This window comes from Anomaloglossus baeobatrachus, chromosome 3 (assembly GCF_048569485.1).
Source record: "Anomaloglossus baeobatrachus isolate aAnoBae1 chromosome 3, aAnoBae1.hap1, whole genome shotgun sequence".
NCBI classification, from domain to species: Eukaryota; Metazoa; Chordata; class Amphibia; order Anura; family Aromobatidae; genus Anomaloglossus; species Anomaloglossus baeobatrachus.
In genome coordinates, this window is record NC_134355.1 from 477716277 (window position 1) to 477739882 (window position 23606).

Genomic DNA, 23606 nt, shown 5'->3' on the forward strand with positions numbered 1-23606 from the left:
AGACACGCATACTGCTCTGCTGCATATATACATGCATACAGACACGCATACTGCTCTACTGCATGCATACATGCATACATACAGACACGCATACTGCTCTGCTGCATATATACATACATACAGACACGCATACTGCTCTGCTGCATACATACATACATACAGACACGCATACTGCTCTGCTGCATATATACATACATACAGACACGCATACTGCTCTGCTGCATATATACATACATACAGACACGCATACTGCTCTGCTGCATACATACATACATATAGACACGCATACTGCTCTGCTGCATGCATACATACATACATACAGACACGCATACTGCTCTGCTGCATACATACATACATATAGACACGCATACTGCTCTGCTGCATGCATACATACATACAGACACGCATACTGCTCTGCTGCATATATACATACATACAGACACGCATACTGCTCTGCTGCATACATACATACATACAGACACGCATACTGCTCTGCTGCATATATACATACATACAGACACGCATACTGCTCTGCTGCATACATACATACATATAGACACGCATACTGCTCTGCTGCATGCATACATACAAACACACACCTTGCTCTGCGGGGCCCACACACGCGGCTCCGGGGGCCACACACACGGCTCTGCGGGGCCCACACACGCACGGAGGGACAGGGAGGGGCGGGGAGGGAGTGATGTCCCACATACTGATCAGGTCACAGTGCAGATGGGGCTCACACAGCGCTGGAGGGAAGCGATGTGCTGGGGGTTGCTGGCTGGCACTGTGACTCCTTCATCTGTGCGACCGAGCAGGACGCCGGGCGGTAGCTCCGCCCACAGATGATGCTCAATGCAGGAGAACACAGTGGCCTTAAAGGGCCGGCAGGCACAGTTTCCAGTGCCAAGGACTGCTGCCCCCGGGTTGACCGCAGGTAAGCCGAGCGGGACCGTCTGTGTGTGTGTGTGTGTGTGTGTGTGTGTGTGTGTACGTGTGTACATGCCGCGGGCAGGAGGGGGTGGAGTGAGCTGAGCGGGGAAGTGTGGGCTTCCTGCACGTAACTAGGGTAAACATCGGGTTACTAACCAAAGCGCTTTGGTTGGATACCCGATGTTTATCTTGGTTACCAGCTTCTGGCAGGCTGCCAGCCATGGCTCCTGCACACTGTAGCTGTAAAAAGCCCTGCTTTTTGCTGCTAGAACTGTTCTCGAACTTATCTAGAACTATCGAGCTTTTGCAAAAAGCTCGAGTTCTAGTTCGATCTCGAACAGCCCCCAAAATCACTCGAGCCTAGAACTGGAGAACCTCGAACCTCGAACCGCGCTCAACTCTACTCCTGAGTACGCAGATACCTCATATGTGGTGGAAAGTAATTGTTTGGGCGCATGGCGGGGTTCAGAAGAGAAGGAGCGCCATTTGACAGCAAAATTGGTTGGAATCATTAGCGGACGCCATGTCACGTTTGGAGACCCCCTATGGTGCCTAAACAGTGGAGCTTCCCCACAAGTGACACCATTTTGGAAACTAGAGCCCTCAAATAATTTTTCTAGATGTTTGGTGAGCACTTTGAACACCTGGGGGCTTCACAGAAGTTTATAGCGTTGAGCCATGAAAAGAAATTTTTTTTTTTTACCACAAAACGGTTGCTTCAACTAGGTAGCTTTTTTTTTCACAAGGGTAACAGGAAAAAATGCACCATAAAACGTATTGTGCAATTTCTCCTGAGTACGTAGATACCTCATATGTGGTGGAAAGTAATTGTTTGAGCGCATGGCGGGGCTCAGAAGAGAAGGAGCGCCATTTGACTTTTCAAACGCACAGACGCAGTGCACTGATCGGCCGCTGCAGGACGCACGGTCGGATGCGATAAAAAAAAGCGTCGGGGATACGTAAAAAAAAAAGTCATGCCAAAAATTGACCATGGATGCAGATACGTTATGTGCATCCCTGATCAGCGCTTGGCGGGATGCACGGACGGATGCGATACAAAAAGCGTCGTGAATACGGAAAAAAGTCACGCCAAAAATTGACCATGGATGCCGATCCGTTATGTGCATCCCTGATCAGCGCTTGGCGGGACGCACGGACGGATGCGATACAAAAAGCGTCGGGAATACGGAAAAAAGTCACGCCAAAAATTGACCATGGATGCCGATCCGTTATGTGCATCCCTGATCAGCGCTTGGCGGGACGCACGGACGGATGCGATACAAAAAGCGTCGGGAATACGGAAAAAAGTCACGCCAAAAATTGACCATGGATGCCGATCCGTTATGTGCATCCCTGATCAGCGCTTGGCGGGACGCACGGACGGATGCAATACAAAAAGCGTCGGGGATACGGAAAAAAGTCACGCCAAAAATTGACCATGGATGCAGATACGTTATGTGCATCCCTGATCAGCGCTTGGCGGGATGCACGGACAGATGCGATACAAAAAGCGTCGTGAATACGGAAAAAAGTCACGCCAAAAATTGACCATGGATGCCGATCCGTTATGTGCATCCCTGATCAGCGCTTGGCGGGACGCACGGACAGATGTGATACAAAAAGCGTCGGGGATACGGAAAAAAAAGTCACGCCAAAAATTGAGCAGGGATGCCGATCCGTTATCAGCATCCCTGATCAGCGCTTGGCGGGACACACGGATGGATGCGATACAAAAAGCGTCGGGGATACGGAAAAAAAAGTCACGCCAAAAATTGAGCAGGGATGCCGATCCGTTATCTGCATCCCTGATCAGCGCTTGGCGGGATGCACGGACGGATGAGGTGTAAAAATGGACAGGGGATACGGAAAAAAAAAAAAAAAGTTATACTCACAGTACCCAGAGGACTAGCAGGAGGATCACTGACCAGAAGAGCTGCAGAGGAACAGATGGCAGAGAGATGGACAGCTTTACAGGAGCAGCAGGCAGATCAGCAGAATGCCCAGGAAGGACCCAGCGATGGACGCAGATGTGATCAGGCCGGTGAAGACAGGTAAGAGGACGTCGGGGGAGAGCAGAGGGGGAGAGGGGGGGTTGAGAGCAGAGGGGGGGTTGAGAGCAGAGGGGGTTGAGAGCAGAGGGGGAGGGGGGAGAGCAGAGGGGGAGACCAGAGAGGGAGCTGCAGAAGCAGAATAAAGATAATGGGGGAGGCAGTCAGATCGCGGGGGGAGCAGATCGGGATGTCGGGGGGGGGTTGGGGGGAGCAGATTGCGGGGGGGGCACGGCAGGGGCTATCACAGCAGCGCGCAGGGGCACCACGGGAGCGCGCACGGGCTGCAAAGTGAGCACAGTACTCACGTGCAGCAGCAGCAGCGGTGACCTCAGCGACGACGGCGGTGGCGGCGGCAGCAGCAGCGGTGGCGTGGTACCACAAGTACCAGCCACTGCACGCTGCAGCCATGTTGGGGGAGGGCTCGCAGGCCAGCACAGGCCTAGGGAGGGCGGCCACCGGCAGATCAGACCGCCCCACTGCACACTGATTGGAGCGATTGCGCGTCATAGCACGATCGCTCCAATCAGTGCTGCAGGGGCTGGGGGCGGCATGTTTGAGGTCCACCTATGATATGCTGCAGCAGCTGCGGCATCTCATAGCTGGATCTCACAGGATCGCACTAATTCGGGCATTATTTTTGCCGAAATTAGTGCGATCGATGTGGTTGGCGGTTCAGATTTGAACAGCCAATCACATCGATCGTCGATAGGGGGTGGCGATGCCGCCCCCCCTGGGGTCAAGCAAAGGTCCCCTGCTGTAAGAAACAGCAGGGGACATCATTTGAAAGCCGTTGCTATGGCCACGGCAATCAAATGAAGTTTAGGCCGTAAAATTACGTCCCTGGTCGTTAAGTCACGTTATAATAGGACGTAATTTTACGGTCCGCGGTCGTGAAGGGGTTAATGGTGTCTATTGTTGACACTTTTTTATACTCTTTTCTGCTGTACTACCTTTTAAAGACAACAATTTTTTTTTTAAAAAAACAATAAAATTTATATATTTCTATTTATTTGTTTGTGTTTCTTTCTGGGTAGTATTTTAGGTTTATATAATGGCTTAGTTATAATGAGTTTGAGTTGGCAATGCAGGCAGACGTGCTGCAAATATCTTTGCACTAATGGGACTATACAGAAGTCCAATAGCCACGTTTAGGATGCCACTAAGTTCACTCAGTGTTTGCTAGTATAATGGCTTAGTAACAATGAGTTGGAGTGTGCAAAGGGCAGGAGGGTACAGTGGCAGGGTTGTGGGTGTCTGGGTAGAGGAAAGGAAGCCTGCCTTTCTATCCCTCCTAATGGGGAAATGCAGCGAGGAAATCCCTGACCTTAGCTACACAGACGCTGTCATCTTGTGTAGCTGTTAAACTCTGTTTTAAACTCTGTCACCTATGGCTCTGACCCTGCCGGTATGAGCCCTTAAAAGGACTGATAGAAAGTGCTATCCCTAAGCTGTCCAGCGCTGTGTATGGAGCGTATACAGCAGTGTCGGCGATAGGAGCTGTGCCAGTGATGTCTGACACCAAGGACGCAGAAGGCAGATAATGGCGTGCTGGAGGAAAATGTCCGGTTTTATAATGCAGGGACATGTGACATGGACATCCCATCACACATGCCGTTGCTTCTCTGGCTAAAAGTCCACTTAGCTGTGTGTGTGTCTGGGATTGGCTGACATGCTGGCCCGCCCCACTACACGCGCGCGCTTAGGAAAGGAAGACAAGGAAAAAAAAAAAAATGGCGATCGCCATTATACATACAGTAGTGATCTGAATGCGTTGTTCCCGCACACTATACACTGAAATGTCATAATAGTGTGAGTCACAGAGTGACTTACACTATTACAGCGGAAACCAGCTGGGAATTAGCTGGTTTTTTTTGCTGCTAGAATCGTTCTCGAATGTATCTAGAACTATCGAGCTTTAGCTAAAAAGCTCGAGTTCTAGTTCGATCTAGAACAGCCCCCAAAATCACTCAAGCCGCGAACTGAAGAACCTCGAACTGCGAACCGCGCTCAACTCTATCCAGGACACAGGAGCAGATGCCCCTGAGCCTGCAACTGTCATTGCACATTTGCAATCACCAACAGCAACCATGTCCCCTTCCTCGTCCCAGTGCAGCGCAGTGTTCAGCTGTCATTACCACAGGCCTTGAACGCAAGTGGAAATATGCAGCCACCCACCCACAGGCCCAAATTTTTAGACTTCTTGCTCTGGATGTGTTGACATATAGGCTTTTAGACACATGCCCATAACATCACCCACACCCTGACCAATGCAATTACTGTAAAGTTCCACCTAAGCACTAACACGTGGAAAAGTACTTGTGGCCAGCGATGCAATATTTTCTTGACTGCACACCGGTTGAACCTTGTGGAGGCTGGGACTGAGTCGGACACTGACACTACACATGTGCTACCGACACCTAAAATTCTGGGCTTTAGTGCCATCAAGGTTCCCCCTACCTTATGCACCAATTCTTTCACTACCCACGTCTTCCTCCTCATCCTCCATCTCCGAATTGTTGTCCCTATCCATGCAAGTTGGAATCTGTTCATAGGCTCTATCTCATATTAAACTCTATACTACTTTGTGTTGCACATTGTTAACAGTCTATAATACATATATATAGTTTAAGCCACTTATACTACAGGATATTTTCTGGGGGGATATTTTGTGGCTCTCTTTTTTTAGAGTGGACTATATGTTTATAAATAATAAACTATTCTTTTCTACATATTTATTCCTATTTAAGCAATTGAATTTTAAGCTAGGTCTTGAACCAAGTGTATAGTCTTCTTCACCAAGGTCAGAATCCTATTAAAATTACCCTAAAATGTTGTCAGAGTCCCTTCTCTACTTCTCTTGCTGTGTTTATTGCAATCACTCCTTCAAATTTAATCAAGGCCTTCTATGAGTGCATAGGCGTTACAGAGTAGGAGTCAGAATCTTGTTAAAATTTAAAAAAGACGTATTCAGACACTATTCTCTATGTGTTCTCCAGGGTGTATTGGAGTCTCAACTTCAAATTTTTGGTACCCTTTATTTCATAGATTCTATGAGCATAGGATTTCTTCTACTTAACAACTTTAGCAGAATGTGTATAAGGTCTTCCTTTAAGTCTGATAAAGGGTGTATCGAAGTGCCTCTTCTAATTTTTGGGAGTTCTTGCGTTGTTTGCATAGGCTTTGTGAGTTTTAGAGTTCTTGCTTCAGAAATTATACAGAACATTACTGACTATGTCACACACACTACTTGCCCAGATAAGGTAGTAAAATGTTAAAATTACATGTGAATTTTATTGTGTGAACATAGCCTAAGAGAAGGAAGCAGCGTTTTATTATTCCTCTTTTTTAATTTGGCTTATATACATGTCATTATACAGGAGAGGATGTTTCCTCACATTTTTTCTTGTAAAATCTATTTTATCTTTAGTTTTGTATATTTTATTGTCACTCATTAAAGTGACATTTTCCTAGCATCAACTTGGGAGTCAGCGATATATCCATGTGTCTTCCCCATGCTGTTGCCATTACTTTTGAGCACTTCTTCCATCCATTTCAGAGATTTTACTGCCCGATCCAGAACTCCTGGAAGAGTCTTCTGGAAATATGTTTGTGTTTCCCATTGACTTCCATTATACTCATTACGCGACTAATAATTACAATAACAACCAAAAGGGTAACAATGTTTGAACTTTTTACTCCACTACAGCTATGGGTGTGAGACTACATTTATTTCATAGACAATGATCTTGACTATTGCATAAATAAATTTGACTTGCCACTATATAGCATATGATTACTTATGCAGATTTTTGTCAAGGCACTGCATTGTTACAGTTTTGCTCCAGAAAACCTAATTTTTAATTTTCATAATATTATTCGTATTTTATAAATTCACCTTTGGCTTTCAACACTGCCTGAATCCTTCTGGCCATGCTCTAAATCAGAATCAAGCATTAAAACTGTTCACAGGTCTCTTCACACAGTCCCAATGTGGGTGCATACTGGCTGACTGATTTGGGTATGTATACAGTCTTTTCTTCAATTCCATCCACAAGTGTTCAACTGGGTTGTGATTTGGGGACTGTGGGGGCCAATTCAGCACCTCTATTTCATTATCACTGAACTATTTGTTCTTCAATCTCAACATATGCTGGGGTGGTTGTCCTGCAGCAACACTATGTCATACTTTTCATACCAATAATACTTGAGTATACAAAGTAACTCATCTTGTGGGAGACTTACATATACCTCAAAAATGAAACCACAGTCAATCCTGGTCGTTTATTCAATGCCTTTGGCTGGGATACAACCCCATATCATCAGGCTTCCTCTATTGAACTTGACAGTAACTTCAATTTCTCGATCTGTTAGCCTCTATTTCCCTTCTTTCTTCTGGATTAATTTAAACCCATAAAAGCCTAGTCAATTGACTTTTGTCTCATTTTTTCAAATCACCCATTTCCAATTTTCTACTGTCTATATCTCGTACTTTTTTGCAAATTTGAGCTCACGCTTTTTATGATGATATTGAAATTGAGGCTTCTTCACCTATCTTTGGGCCACCATTCCAGACTTGTGTAATATACATTGCACAGTGCTTGCATAGATGTCTGAGATGTCACTATTAAGAAGCATATGATCCCCCTCTACTGCGGTATTTGTCACACCAAAACTGATAGACCTACTGTTAAGCTGACTGCGATGTTTTGTGTGGCGCCCCTGACCCAGTCAGACACCACTGAGTACTGCACCCATGCTGGGACAGTACTTCCAGGTAATCCTAAAGGCCAAAATGAGGTGTGTATGCACAGACACATAGCAACCAATTTCCCAACACCATTAGATGGGACACTTAAGCAGTCCCTGGAGGGGTCTGGCCTTCAATTCTTGTCAAGGGGTGTAGTGGTGGCCTGGGAGCTAAAGTGCAGAGGCTGAAAGGAAAGGAGTGGAGCAAGCCAGTCTGGTAATGGTGAGCGGCGGCTGCTAGGAGACACAGACGCGCGCTCACACTAGTCAGATCTTGCGCGGTGTAGTGACAGTTAGTGGGGGAGAAGGGTCATTGAGTGAGGACACTGAAAAGGTGCTCCTGATGAATAAGCACGTACGGGGAACAGGTCCCTAGAGTAGACTCAAGTTTAAGTATCTGCTAAACCTGCCGGTGAGGGGAACTACAAGAACCTCACCAACCACACAGAGTCTGAGCCTCAGCAGCAACGCAGGGACACATAAGGGGACAAAGCTTGAAGCTGTCTCACCTGGTCCACGCTGCTGGCAAACGGTCCAAAAAGGGGAGAAAAGGTAGTAGCGACTCCCTGGATAGACCCCACAGTATTTCCAGTCAGGGGTTATCCAAAAACAGAAGTGCTAGGAAGGCGAGCTAAGTGTCACCCTCAGACTGGCTTGAAGGATACCTGGTTTCACTTGGTTTATTGAATCATCGCCCGGGTTACCTCATAATAACATCAACAGTGAGAAATAAGCAGTTAAAAAGACATACTGGACTGAAACTGAATTATTCTGGGACCTGATGTTCTACACACCCGAGTTCCAGGGACCAGCCTCACTCATGGGAGGCCACACCATCTGACTGCAGACCCCATCAACCCTAGACGCTCGTTAAATTTGCAGTGGCGGTCACCCATATCCCTGATCACAAACCGTGAGTGGCGTCACGACACATATATACAAAACCAACCTGTTGCCATTTACAAAAGAAGACCCTGAAGCTGGAGCGACATCCCTGGGGCGACACATCTTCTCTTTTGGCGTCACGAATAGGATCGTGGACTAGACCCATTCAGATGGGTGACAATGTGCCTCGGTGGTCTGATTGAAACATTTGACCTGTCGCCATTTTGTGCCACCCCTGAAAGTGCATCATCATCAAGCTGCAGTGCGCACAGAAGAAGTAACTGCCCACGGAGAGGAGTGTCCGTCCCAGGATCCCCAGAGCGCTCTGACCCCGCAAGAAGAGGAGATGACCTGCAAAGGAAGACAGGAAGTGCCCAGATTGGAGCAAGGAAGCGGAACTCTGAGTGAAGATGGACACCGTGAGTACTACCGCAGCCCAAGCGACGCCTGGCCCCAGCGCGGTGAGCGCAGAGGCGCCTAGCTCCGGTGCGGCGGCCGCAACCGCGCCAGTTGAAATCTCCCCAATCATGCCGATCTCCTTACCGTACGTCCCAGGGGAGACCTGGCTGCCCCAATATGCTGGCAAGGCGGACACCCTGACCGGATTTAAAAAGAAGATCAGCACCTGCTGGACATATACGCAATGACCGTCAAGCAAAGGGCTGCAATGGTGCTGGGGCAACTGACTGGAGCAGCAGAACTAGAGGCTGAGGCCTGGACCAGTGCTGACCGGGACTCTGTAGACACCAGTTTTATCAAATTGAAAGCTGCCTTCGAAAACCGCAGAGAGGCAGAGCTGAGAATGGGCTACTATAAATGCCGCCAGAGGCCCTAAGATAACATTAGAGACTATGACCTCAGGTTGCAAGCCGCACTACAGGCTCTCAAGCTTGTTGCCCCTGTCAGTGATCAGGAGGGGAACAGGATGGTGACAGAACAATTCTTGCAGGGCCTGCACTCCTCTGAGGATAGAAAGCAGATGAGGCTGTGGTCCCTGGAATACAGTGATGTAGACTTTGCCATTCTGAAAGACAGGGCCGTAAAAGCACTCAAGCCCCCCATCGAGACGGACCCCATCCAACCAGCATGGTCCGCCAGCACCCCGACTGCTGGAGAAGAATCCTCCTCGCAGGCCCTGGTATCAGCAAAAGGACCCATAACCTCAGCCGAAACCTCAGGTACCCTGTCCTCCCAGGTGCAACAGCTCAGCAAGGACGTCTCCCGGATCCTGAGCGCAATGCAACTCCCACCAGAATCCAAAGCTCCTCACAGGATCCTGCTAGCTGACAGTCCAGAAGACGGGATGAGGGATGGGATGAGGGAGAAGAGGTCCCTCATCCCAAGGGAGGAGCAGTGATCGTTATGACTTGTCCGAGAAACCCATCTGCCGCTGTTGCAAGGAAGCAGGTCACTATGCGAGAGTCTGTTCTTTAAACGAGCTAAACCTGAGGCCAAGGGCCAGCCCCCAGGATTAAGAAAACCTGGCCCAGCTGACTGCCGTGACCAGTACATGGGTGGACGACCGGTCCTGTCCATCTCCCTGGACGGGATCCTAACCCTAGCATTATTGGACACCGGCTCTCAGGTAACGACGATCCCGTATGTCCTTTATCGCAGGTTTTGGTTGGACGATGGCATCTGCTGACTGGACCCTGACCTTACCATCTATGCAGCTCATGGACAACCTGTAGACCAGATTGGGGTCAAATAGGTAACCATAAAGGTGGGGAGGCAAGAAATGAAGGGACAAGGACTAATTGTTGTGGATAATGATGTTAAGGAAAGGAATGCACAAATGATTGTAGGCACTAATGTAATTGAGAATTGCCTAGGAGAAGTGTTGTTGTTGCTTCACCAGATTGCTGAGGGTGTTGAGGGTGGATAACGGAGAGCCCTGCAAAAAGAGATCCAAATCATCCTGCAGAAGCAACAGGTAAACCAGACTGTCGTTGAAATTGGTAGTGTACGGGTGATAGATGCCAATCCCATTGTGATACCCCCACGAAGTGAGATGATGATGTGGTGCAGGGCAGCGGTAGGTCTCAGAGGACAGGATTACCAGGCTGTAGTAGAACCCACTCATTCAGAACACTGGCCCACGATCCTGACAGCCAGAGGGGTAGTTGACGTACACAAGGGAAGGGTACCCGTACGAGTGCTGAACTGTGGGGAGGAGGAAGCTAGACTACCAAGATACGCTACCATTTCCAAACTGTTTACCTGGCCAAACAGCTCTATACAGCCCGTAGGCCCCCTGACGCAAGCTGACTCAAAAGAGGACGAGGCCTCCCAAAAACAATTAGAGGACTGGTGCCAAAAACTCTATGTGGGGACTGACTCTACCCCCACCTACCAAAAACAAGGAATCCATCGGGTCATACAGGAGTACGAGCAAGTTTTCAGTAAAAATCCACTAGACTTTGGGAGAATCAAAGGGGTGCAACATCACATACCCACAGGTAGTCATCCTCCCATTAAGGAAAGACATAGGCCTATACCACCAGCCCATTACCAGTGCACCAAAGATATACTGAAGGACATGAAAGAGGCAGGAGTCATTAGGGACAGTTGCAGTCCTTTCGCAGCTCCCCTAGTCCTGGTGAAAAAGAAGGATGGCACAATGAGAATGTGTGTGGACTATAGACGGATAAACCAGATAAAACACAAGGATGCCTACCCTTTGCCATGGATAGAAGAATCCCTCGCTGCTCTAAAGGCCTCTAACTATTTTTCTACCTTAGATCTCACTAGTGGCTACTGGCAAGTCTCTGTAGCAGAAGAAGATCGGGAGAAGACGTCCTTCACCACCCCCATGGGCCTCTGTAAGTTCAACAGCATGCCATTTGGACTTTGTAACACTCCCGGGACCTTCCAGAGGCTGATGGAGTTCTGCCTGGGACACCTTAACTTTGAGACCATTCTGCTCTACCTGGATGACGTCATCATGTACTCCAAGACCTATGAGGACCACTTGAAACACCTGGCTTAAGTCTTTGAAGCACTATCCCGATATGGGATGAAGCTGAAGCCATCCAAGTGCCATTTACTAAAGCCAAAAGTCCAATACCTAGGTCATGTGGTCAGTGCGGAAGGAGTAGCACCGGACCCAGAGAAGGTCACAGTCATCCAGAGCTGGCCCAGACCCACCACCATCCGGAAGGTACGTCAGTTCCTTGGCCTGGTAGGCTACTACAGGAGGTTCATTAAGGGCTATACGAAGATGGTGGCGCCTTTGCAAGAGCTCCTGGTAGGCCAAGCAAAGAAGGGAAAGACCTCTGGACCACCGTTCAACTGGGGAGAAGCAGGTGAACACTCCTTCAGACAAATGAAAGGGGCCCTGACAGGTGAAGAGATTCTAGCCTACCCAGACTACAATCTACCATTTTTGCTGCACACAGATGCCAGTAAAGTTGGGTTGGGAGCAGTGCTTTCACAGGTGCAGAAAGGCAAAGAACGTGTGATCGCTTACGCCAGCAGGAAGCTCCGGCCTACTGAAAGAAACCCAGAAAACTATAGCTCATTTAAGTTAGAGTTTATGGCCATGGTTTGGGCTATCACAGAGCGATTCAAGCACTACCTGGCAGCCACCAAATTCACCGTCTTCACAGACAACAACCCCCTAACACACCTGGACAATGCTAAATTGGGTGCCATGTACAATGTTGGGTAGCCCGGCTAGCAAACTATGATTTCACTATCAAGTACTGCGCCGGTCACAAGAATGGCAACGCAGATGCTCTGTCAAGGATGCCCCACCTAGCAGACGATGGTGAAGATGTGGATGATCTTGAAGAGATCGAGCTGCCAGCATTCCATCACCGTGGAGCCAACCAGTGCCAGGAGTCACACACCAGCCACCAAGAGGCGATCCTGAATCCGCTACCTCACTACAACTGGAGGGAGACTCAAGAGAATGATCCAGCGGTTGGCTTGGTGAAGAAACTGATCATTCAACCTGGCACCAGCCTTGATTCAGAAGCCCCGCCTGGGGCACAGCACTTGTGGAGAGAAAGGGGTCAATTGTAGTGATGAGCGAGTACTAAAAAGCTCGGGTGCTCGAAGCTCGGGCCGAGCCTCCCAAGATACTCGTGTACTCGGCCCGAGCACCGAGCCCAATGTTATCCTATGGGAGACCCGAGTATTTTTGTGAAATGACCACCGGCAGCATGTAGAAACCCTAAAAATGGCACAAAAGTCTCCGAAGAGTGCTCAAATGACATGGCAACAGCATGGGGAAGACCCCTTGAAGCATTTATCACTCAAAAGTCACAGCTGTGAACAATTTTGTCCGCGTTTTACGCCATTTTTACGGACTCACCAGAAAACCTTCCAAAATGACACCAAAATGATTTTTCATGGCGGAAATGTTAAGGGCACATACCCAATAGTGAGATAGAGCTAATGTATGTTACTTTTTGAGATCAATACATGAAAGATTTTACGTAAAACATTGTGTGGCACTCCGATGTCCCTGAGAAGAGACGTACATAAAGGCCTCTGAGTCTAATGTGCCCATTTTGAGGAACTGAGTCTTTGTAGTATTTTCCTTTGCCAGGGCAGTCCAAAATTGTGAGGTTCACCAATGCCCCTGCATACAGACGTGCATGATGGCCTGTAAACCTGAAGTGCCCATTGGAAGGAAGTGGGTCTATTGTAGTATAGCCCTTAGGCAGGGCAGCCAAAAATTGGGAGGCTCCACGTTGTCCCTGGATAGAGACGTGCATGAGGGCCTGTAAACCTGAAGTGCCCATTGGAAGGAAGTGGGTCTTTTGTAGTATAGCCCTTTGGCAGGGCAGCCAAAAATTGGGAGGCTCCACGTTGTCCCTGGATAGAGACGTGCATGAGGGCCTCAAAACATTAAGTGTCCATTGTCAGGAAGTGGGTGTATTATAGTATAGCCCTTAGGCAGGGCAGCCAAAAATTGGGAGGCTCCACGTTGTCCCTGGATAGAGACGTGCATGAGGGCCTGTAAACCTGAAGTGCCCATTGGAAGGAAGTGGGTCTTTTGTAGTATAGCCCTTTGGCAGGGCAGCCAAAAATTGGGAGGCTCCACGTTGTCCCTGGATAGAGACGTGCATGAGGGCCTCAAAACATTAAGTGTCCATTGTCAGGAAGTGGGTCTTTTGTAGTATAGCCCTTTGGCAGGGCAGCCAAAAATTGGGAGGCTCCACGTTGTCCCTGGATAGAGACGTGCATGAGGGCCTCAAAACATTAAGTGTCCATTGTCAGGAAGTGGGTGTATTATAGCATAGCCCTTTGGCAGGGCAGCCAAAAATTGGGAGGCTCCACGTTGTCCCTCCATAGAGACGTGCATGAGGGCCTCAAAACATTGTTCCCATTGCAAAGGAGCGGGTCTCCTGTCGTTGTAATGTCCATTCTGCAAAGAATGGGCGAAAAAATTTACCACTGGGGGTATACCTGAAACAAAGGCCTAACTCTTGTAACAGTCATCATGGTGGCGCATGAGGAGAAGGAGGAGCAGTCCAGCGATTATCCAAAGTCCAGAAGTGTGTACCCATGGGTGACTGGAGGTACATGGCAAATTCCCGTTACAAACTTTAAATTCCGCTCTCATTTGCTGGTGGTGTGGTGAAGTCTGGCCCAATCCAACCCTTGTTCATCTTGATCAGAGTCAGCCTGTCAGCATTTTCAGTTGACAGGCGGGTGCGTTTATCTGTAATGATTCCACCTGCGGCACTAAAAACACGCTCTGACAAAACGCTAGCGGCAGGGCAGGCCAGGACTTCCAAGGCGTAGAGAGCCAATTCATGCCACGTGTCCACCTTGGATACCCAATAATTGTAAGGCACAAAGGAATGTCGGAGTACAGTTGTTCGATCTGCAAGGTACTTCTTGAGCATCTGGGCAAACTTAGGATTTCTTGTGGCACTACCCCGCACCTCAGGGGCTGTGGTACGTGAGGGGCTGAGAAAACTGTCCCACATCTTAAAGACTGTTCCCCTACCTCTGGCGGATTGGACTTGTGCCTCTCTCGGCTGTACGCCTTGGTTGTCCACTGATTCCTGACCTATGCCGCTAGCGTTTTGTGAGGGGAATGCTTTGCCTACTTCCGTGACTATGGCCTTCCGGAACTGCTGCATTTTGGTTGACCTCTCCGCCTCGGGAATAAGAGACATAAAGTTCTCCTTGTAGCGTGGGTCTAACAGTGTTACCAACCAGTAATGATTGTCGGCCAAGATGTTCTTAACGCGAGGGTCACGAGACAGGCAGCTTACCATAAAGTCAGCCATGTGCGCCAGACTCTTAACAGCCAGGACTTCAGTAGCCTGACCAACACGTTGACTGAACATGCTGTCCTCCTCCTCCTCCTCCTCCTCCTCCTCCTCCTCATCTACCCTGTCCTCTGGGCAGCCACGCTGAACCGAGGATATGACTGGTGTGCATGTGATATCCTCAATTTGGCCGGAGATTTGCTCCATGTCTTCATCCTCCTCCTCGTCATAGTCCTCCACTGCACGTTGTGATGAGACGAGGCTGGGCTGTGTGTTATCACCCACACCCACTACTGTTTCTTGCTGCAACTCATCGCGCTCCGCCTGCAATGCATCATGTTTGGTTTTGAGCAGAGACCGTTTTAGAAGGCAGAGTAGCGGTATGGTGACGCTAATAATGGCGTCATCACCACTCACCATCTTGGTGGAGTCCTCAAAGTTTTGGAGGATGGTACATAGGTCGGACATCCATCTCCACTCCTCAGGTGTTATGTGTGGAGTTTGACCCATTTCCCGACGGTTTAGGTGATGCAGGTACTGAACAACTGCCCTCTTCTGCTCACATATCCTGACCAACATGTGCAGAGTTGAATTCCAACGCGTGGGGACATCACACACCAGTCTGTGAGCCGGAAGATGCAAACTGCGCTGAAAGCCGGCAAGGCCGGCTGAAGCAGTAGGTGACTTTCGAAAATGTGCAGACAGGCGGCGAACTTTTACCAGCAGATCAGACAGCTCTGGGTATGACTTTAGAAACCGCTGAACCACGAGGTTGAGCACATGGGCCACGCATGGAACATGTGTCAGCTGGCCTCGCCTCAAAGCCGCCACCAGGTTCCGGCCATTGTCACACACGACCTTTCCTGGCTTTAGGTTCAGAGGTGTGAGCCAGTGATCTGCCTGCTGTTTCAGAGCTGTCCACAGCTCTTCTGCATTGTGGGGTTTGTCACCTATGCAGATTAGCTTCAGCACAGCCTGTTGCCGCTTCGCCGAGGCAGTGCTGCAGTGCTTCCAGCTTGGGACTGGTGTGGAGGGTACAGTGAATGAGGATGCGCAGGAGGAGGAGGAGGCTGAAGAGCATGACATTCCGGAGCTGTAGAGTGTGGGTGAAACACTGACTGAGGTAGGGCCTGCAAACCTTGGTGTGGGAAGGACGTGTTCCGTCCCTCGCTCAGACTGGGTCCCAGCTTCCACAATATTAACCCAGTGTGCCGTCAACGAGATGTAGCGGCCTTGCCCACAAGCACTTGTCCACGTGTCTGTGGTTAGGTGGACTTTGGGTGAAACAGCGTTGTTCAGGGCACGTGTGATGTTTTGTGACACGTGGTTATGCAACGCGGGGACGGCACACCGGGAGAAATTGTGGCGGCTGGGGACCGAGTAACGTGGGACAGCTGCCGCCATCAGGTCGCGGAATGCTTCTGTCTCCACCAGCCTAAAATGCAACATTTCCAGCGCAAGCAGTCGCGAAATGTTAGCATTTAGAACTGTGGCATGTGGGGTGTTGGCAGTGTATTTGCGCCTGCGTTCAAAGGTTTGCTGAATGGATAACTGAACGCTGCGCTGGGAGAAGGACGTGCTTGATGATGGTGTTATTTCTGCATAGGCAACTGCAGGTGCAGGAGTGGAGGAGGCTTGTTCGCAGGCAGCATGGACAGGGGATTGGCTCGCATGCACAACCAGCGAAGACGTAGCAGTGACATTAGCAAGCACTGCTCCTCGACTCTGTTGTACTTCCCACAAAGTCGGGTGCTTGGCTGACATGTGCCTGATCATGCTGGTGGTGGTCAGGCTGCTAGTTTTGGTACCCCTGCTGATGCTGGCACGGCAGGTGTTGCAAATGGCCTTTTTAGAATCATCTGGATCCAACTTAAAAAACTGCCAGACTCGGGAAGACCTAACATTTGTACAGGCACCTTGTGTCATGTTGTTGTTCCGGGGAACGGTTGCCTGACTTCTGCCTGGAGCCACCACCCTGCTTCTTACTGCCTGTTGGGATGCTACGCCTCCCTCCCCCTGTGCACTGCTGTCCTCGCTCTGCATATCCTCCTGCCAGGTTGGGTCAGTTACTGGATCATCCACCACGTCGTCTTCCTCTTCCGCACCCTGCTCCTCCTCCTGACTTCCTGACAATTGTGTCTCATCATCGTCCACCCCTTGTTGAGACACGTTGCCAACTTCGTGAGAACGTGGCTGCTCAAATATTTGGCCATCTGTACATACGATCTCCTCATGACCCACTTCAACATGAGCTGGCGAGAGGCCAGAATGTGCAAATGGAAACGTGAACAGCTCTTCCGAGTGTCCAAGTGTGGGATCATTAATGTCCGAGGACGTGTACTCAGCCTTGTGGTAGGAAGGAGGATCAGGTTCTGAAATGTGCGGTGCAGTATCACGGCTACTGACACTTGACCGTGTGGAAGACAGAGTGTTTGTGGTGGTGCCAATCTGACTGGAAGCATTATCCGCTATCCAACTAACAACCTGTTGACACTGGTCTTGGTTCAAGAGCGGTGTACTGCTGCGGTCCCCAAGAATTTGGGACAGGACGTGCGAGCGACTAGATGTGGCCCTTTGTTGTGGCAAAATTAGAGCTTGCCCACGACCTCGGCCTCTGCCTGCACCACCATCACGTCCACTTCCTTGTTCCTTGCCAACGCCCTTGCGCATTTTGCAATGCTGTGCTGACGTGTATTCACTAGACTTGGGCGTTATATCAAAGTTTGTGCAAATCGTGCACCTGTACGCTGCCACCGACAGGCACACACGTGCGGTTTTTAAATGCAAGCACGGACGCACTAAAGGCCCCGTCACACCCAGAGATAAATCTTTGGCAGATCTGTGGTTGCAGGGAAATCATGGACATATTGTTCCATTTGTACACAGCCACAAACCTGGCACTGATTGTCCACAATTTCACTGCAACCACAGATCTGCCGCAGATTTATCTGTGTGTGTGACAGGGCCTTTAGAACCTAACAGGTTTTAGGAGCAAAAATTAATGACGAGAACTCTGACACTATCAGCCACTGCTGACTGACGTGTATTATACACTACACTTGTGCGTTATATAATAGTTTGGTAAAAACGCACACAAGTGCACCTGTACGCTGCCACCGACAGGCACACACGTGCGGTTTTTAAATGCAAGCACGGACGCACTAAGAACCTAACACAGGTTTTAGGAGAAAAAATTAATGACGAGAACTCTGACACTATCAGCCACTGCTGACTGACGTGTATTATACACTACACTTGTGCGTTATATAATAGTTTGGTAAAAACGCACACAAGTGCACCTGTACGCTGCCACCGACAGGCACACACGTGCGGTTTTTAAATGCAAGCACGGACGCACTAAGAACCTAACACAGGTTTTAGGAGCAAAAATTAATGACGAGAACTCTGACACTATCAGCCACTGCTGACTGACGTGTATTATACACTACACTTGTGCGTTATATAATAGTTTGGTAAAAACGCACACAAGTGCACCTGTACGCTGCCACCGACAGGCACACACGTGCGGTTTTTAAATGCAAGCACGGACGCACTAAGAACCTAACACAGGTTTTAGGAGAAAAAATTAATGACGAGAACTCTGACACTATCAGCCACTGCTGACTGACGTGTATTATACACTACACTTGTGCGTTATATAATAGTTTGGTAAAAACGTACACAAGTGCACCTGTACGCTGCCACCGACAGGCACACACGTGCGGTTTTTAAATGCAAGCACGGACGCACTAAGAACCTAACAGGTTTTAGGAGAAAAAATTAATGACGAGAACTCTGACACTATCAGCCACTGCTGACTGACGTGTATTATACACTACACTTGTGCGTTATATAATAGTTTGGTAAAAACGCACACAAGTGCACCTGTACGCTGCCACCGACAGGCACACACGTGCGGTTTTTAAATGCAAGCACGGACGCACTAAGAACCTAACACAGGTTTTAGGAGCAAAAATTAATGACGAGAACTCTGACACTATCAGCCACTGCTGACTGACGTGTATTATACACTACACTTGTGCGTTATATAATAGTTTGGTAAAAACGCACACAAGTGCACCTGTATGCTGCCACCGACAGGCACACACGTGCGGTTTTTAAATGCAAGCACGGACGCACTAAGAACCTAACACAGGTTTTAGGAGAAAAAATTAATGACGAGAACTCTGACACTATCAGCCACTGCTGACTGACGTGTATTATACACTACACTTGTGCGTTATATAATAGTTTGGTAAAAACGCACACAAGTGCACCTGTACGCTGCCACTGACAGGCACACACGTGCGGTTTTTAAATGCAAGCACGGACGCACTAAGAACCTAACACAGGTTTTAGGAGCAAAAATTAATGACGAGAACTCTGACACTATCAGCCACTGCTGACTGACGTGTATTATACACTACACTTGTGCGTTATATAATAGTTTGGTAAAAACGCACACAAGTGCACCTGTACGCTGCCACCGACAGGCACACACGTGCGGTTTTTAAATGCAAGCACAGACGCACTAAGAACCTAAGAGGTTTTTAGGAGCGACAATTGCTGAGAAGTCTGACACTATCAGGACTGTTTTAGACTGTGTACACCAGCCCCAGATATGATGAAGGCTGGTATACGGTCACCACTAGGAATGGCTATATACCCTGCCTGCCTGCCTGCCTGCCTGTATACTGCTACAATAGTCCTGACAAGGACTCTTTTGGTCACTAGCCTGTATTCCAACCTGGCTATACCCTGCCTGTATACAGCAACAATAGTCCTGAGAAGGACTCTGCTACTGTACTCCGACCTGGCTATACCCTGCCTGCCTGTATACAACTAGAATAGTCCTGAGAAGGACTTTTGGTCACACTGTTTGCAGCCCTGCTACGGAAATAGCTATAAAGGGCCGCAAACCTTTCCCTGAAGCAGCGACCCTCTCCCTGCACTGACTGTCTGGATAGCTGTGAGCAGAGCACAGCGCGCCCGCCGGTATAAAGGCTCGGTCACGCTGTGCAGGCCGGCCAATCACTGCAATTCCACAACTAACAGGGCTGTGGCATTGCAGTGGTCTGCCAGCCAATCCCTGCATGAGGGCTGGCTCTCAAAAGAGCGCCAACATGCAGGGATGAAGACCACGAGTACAGCACGAGTATCGCGAGATTACTCGGTCCCCGCCGAGTAGACCGAGTACAGTGATACTCGTGCGAGTACCGAGTAGTAACAAGCATGCTCGCTCATCACTAGTCAATTGTTTATCCACCAAGACAAACTCTACAGGAGCATCACCAATCCGAAGATGCATGAGAAGGTGTGGCAGGTGACTGTGCCACAGAAGGATGCTCAGATGGTGCTAGAAGCCTAACACGATGGCGCAGGCCACTTTGGTTGGAAGAAGTTTGAGGCACTCCTCAAGGAGAGATTCTACTGGGTGGGCATGAGAGCTGCCCTTGTGAAGTGGTGTAGAGACTGTGGCCCCTGCAACCTCAGAAGAAAAGACCATAACAGTCAGAGAGCACCGCTCCAGCCGATTTAAACCAAACAACTCCTGGAATTAGTGGCCCTGGACCACGTAAAGCTGGCGCCCAGCAGACAGGGCTACACCTATGCCCTCACCATGGTTGATCATTACTCCAGGTTCCTAATGGTAGTACCAGTCAAGGACTTGACAGGCCAGACTGCAGCCAGAGCTTTCCAAACCCATTTCTGTAGACCACATGGCTACCCGGACCAAGTGCTCACTTACTAGGGCTCGGCCTTTGAAGCTGAAGTGTTCTGGGAGTTTTGTAAACTTTATGGCTGCAAGAAAATCCCTACCACACCCTACCATCCTCAGACCAATGGCATGTGTGAGAAGATGAATCACATTGTTCTCAATCTCCTGAAAACTCTACCACTAGAAGAAAGAGGTCAGTGGCCAGAGAAGCTGCCTGACCTGGTGGACATGTATAACAATATCCCTGTGAATTCCACGAACTGCACACCGGCATATCTGATGAGGGCCAGACCTGGAAGACTGCCAGTGGATCTGGTAATGGGAATTGAGACCCTCGAAGACCCTCTACAAGGTGCCATCTGGGATTCCACCCGACAGGCCCAGTACAAGAGAGTACAAGAGTGTGTGGAGCGAAGCTTGGCCCAGCAGCGGGAGAGACAAGAAAAAACCTACAATCAAAATGCACCTGCTGCTCCTTTGATGCCTAGAGAAGTGGTCCTCAAGAGAAAGAGGAGAAATCACAAACTCGACAACCATTGGGAAGCAGAAACCTACACCGTATTACCGTCGACACTTAGCCATGAGAAGACATGCCTCATCAGCAAAGATGGAGGAAAACGAAAGCTGTGCTTTCCAGAGACCACCTAAAGAGGTGCCCTGAACAGCTAAAAACCCCTGAAGAAGTACCCAACTCTTCGCCAGTCAAAGAACAAAGGGAGAAGATGATCCACACTGTGCTTGGTGATTTCCCTGCAAGTTGGCCTCAATACAATGGAGCCATTGTAATCCCAGAGATCACCTTCCCTCAACCCAGAGAAGAAGTTAGAGGACCAGAAGAACCTGTTCAGAGCCCAGAAGAGCCAGGTGTAGCCGAACCAAAAGACCATACACTGGTATCAGCACCCAGCACATCCATCATTCACACTGCGACACATAAACCAGGTGGGAGGGCACTACCTCAGACAGGTGACGGCATAGTACTGCGTAGGTCATACCACAGCAACCTTGGTCAGCTCCCACTATGGCATAGAAAGAGTATAGTTTAGTTAATAGAAAGAAAAAGTAAAGTTTAAAATGTTTTATTAGTTAAGCAACGTTTAAAAATTGTGTCCGCAAAGACTTTTGCGTGAACTGTTTAAATATTTATTTTATTTAGCACCTGGTTAAGTGCATTCAATCTAAATGGACCATAGGTTATGAACTGGCTATAACCACAAACTCTCGCAGTGTATATAATTACCTCAGTGGTACCAACCCCAGAGTCTGCCTGTTGAGGGGCATGGCTCTGCACCACCAAGGGGGCACGCCTGTTTATGGGGCACGCCTGTTTATGGGGCCTGCTCTCCAACAAAAATGAAGTCGGTACGCCTGTTTATGGGGCCTGCCCTACGCCACCAGGACAAAAAGAACTGTCGCCGGAATGGTCTGCGACGAACCAGGTCAAGACCAGGTCACCAAAAGGACTGGTGATCACTCCGTATACGGGTTTTGGGTTAAAGACTCGTGGGTGGTGGGTGGTGGTGGTATGGTACCTGGTATGTTGACATGTAAATATCTCCCCTGTGTGAGAAAAGTTGTATTTAATTTTCTTGTCTTTGCATCCCAAGGATATGCTGTTGATAACCAAGGAAGAATGTGGCGCCACTGACCCGGTCAGGCACCACTTAGTACTGCACCCATGCTGGGACAGTACTTACAGGTAATTCTAAAGGCCAAAATGAGGTGTGTACGCACAGACACATAGCAACCAGTTCCCCAACACCATTAGATGGGACTCTTGGGCAGTCTCTAGAGGGGTCTGGCCTTCAATTCTTGTCAATGGGTGTAGTGGTGGCCTGGGAGATAAAGTGAAGAGGCTGAAAGGAAAGGAGGGGAGCAAGCCAGTTTGGTAGTGGTGAGCGGCGGTTGCTATGAGACGCAGACGCGTGCTCACACTAATCAGTCCCTGCGCGGTGTAGTGACAGTTAGTGGGGGAGAACGGTCATCGAGTGACTACACTGAAAAGGTGCTCCTGGTGACTAGGCACATACGGGGAACAGGTCCCTAGAGTAGACTCAAGTTAAACTATCTGCTAAACCTGCCAGTGAGGGGAACTACAAGAACCTCACCAACCACATAGAGTCCGAGCCTCAGCAGCAACGCAGGGACCCATAAGGGGACAGAGCTTGAAGCTGTCTTCCCTGGTCCACGCTGCCGGCAAACGGTCCAAAAAGGGGAGAAAAGGCAGTAGCGACTCCCTGGATAGACCCCACGGTACTTCAAGTCAGTGGTTATCCGAAAACAGAAGTGCTAGGAAGGCGAGCTAAGTGTCACCCTCAGACTGGCTTGAAGAATACCTGGTTTCACTTGGTTTATTGAAGCATCGCCCGGGCTACCTCACAATAACATCAACAGTGAGTAAAAAGCAGTTAAAAAGACGTTCTGGACTGAGACTGAATTATTCTGGGACCTGTTGTTCTACACACCCGAGTCCCTGGGGCCAGCCTCACTCACGGGAGGCCACACCATCCGATTGCAGACCCCATCAACCCCAGACGCTCGTTAAATTTGCAGTGGCAGTCACCCATATCCCTGACTGCAAACCGTGAGTGGCGTCACGACACATATATACAAAACCGACATACCTGTTGCCATTTACAGAAGAAGACCCTGTGGCCTCCCTGAAGCTGGAGTGACATCCCTGGGGTGACACATCTTCATGGACATCCACTTCTTGGCTTTTGAATGGATGGACAAATTTAATTTCATATTCTTCCAACTGTCCTGGCACTCACATGATGCAGTTTGGCCATTTTCTTGAAAGAGACCGCTTTTGATGAGCTGGATGATGTGTTCCTCTTCTCTTGAGAAATGTTCTTCATGGCTGCTCCTCTATTCAAACCAGTGACTTTGACTTAGGAATCAACCTAACAACACAGGGAGCTATTAGGGAATGTGAGAACAGGTTCTAAATTATAGTATACAGAAAGAAAAAGATTTTTCAAACACCAAGAGAGAAAACAGTGACAATGGAGTGTCATAACAAGAATATGCATAAGT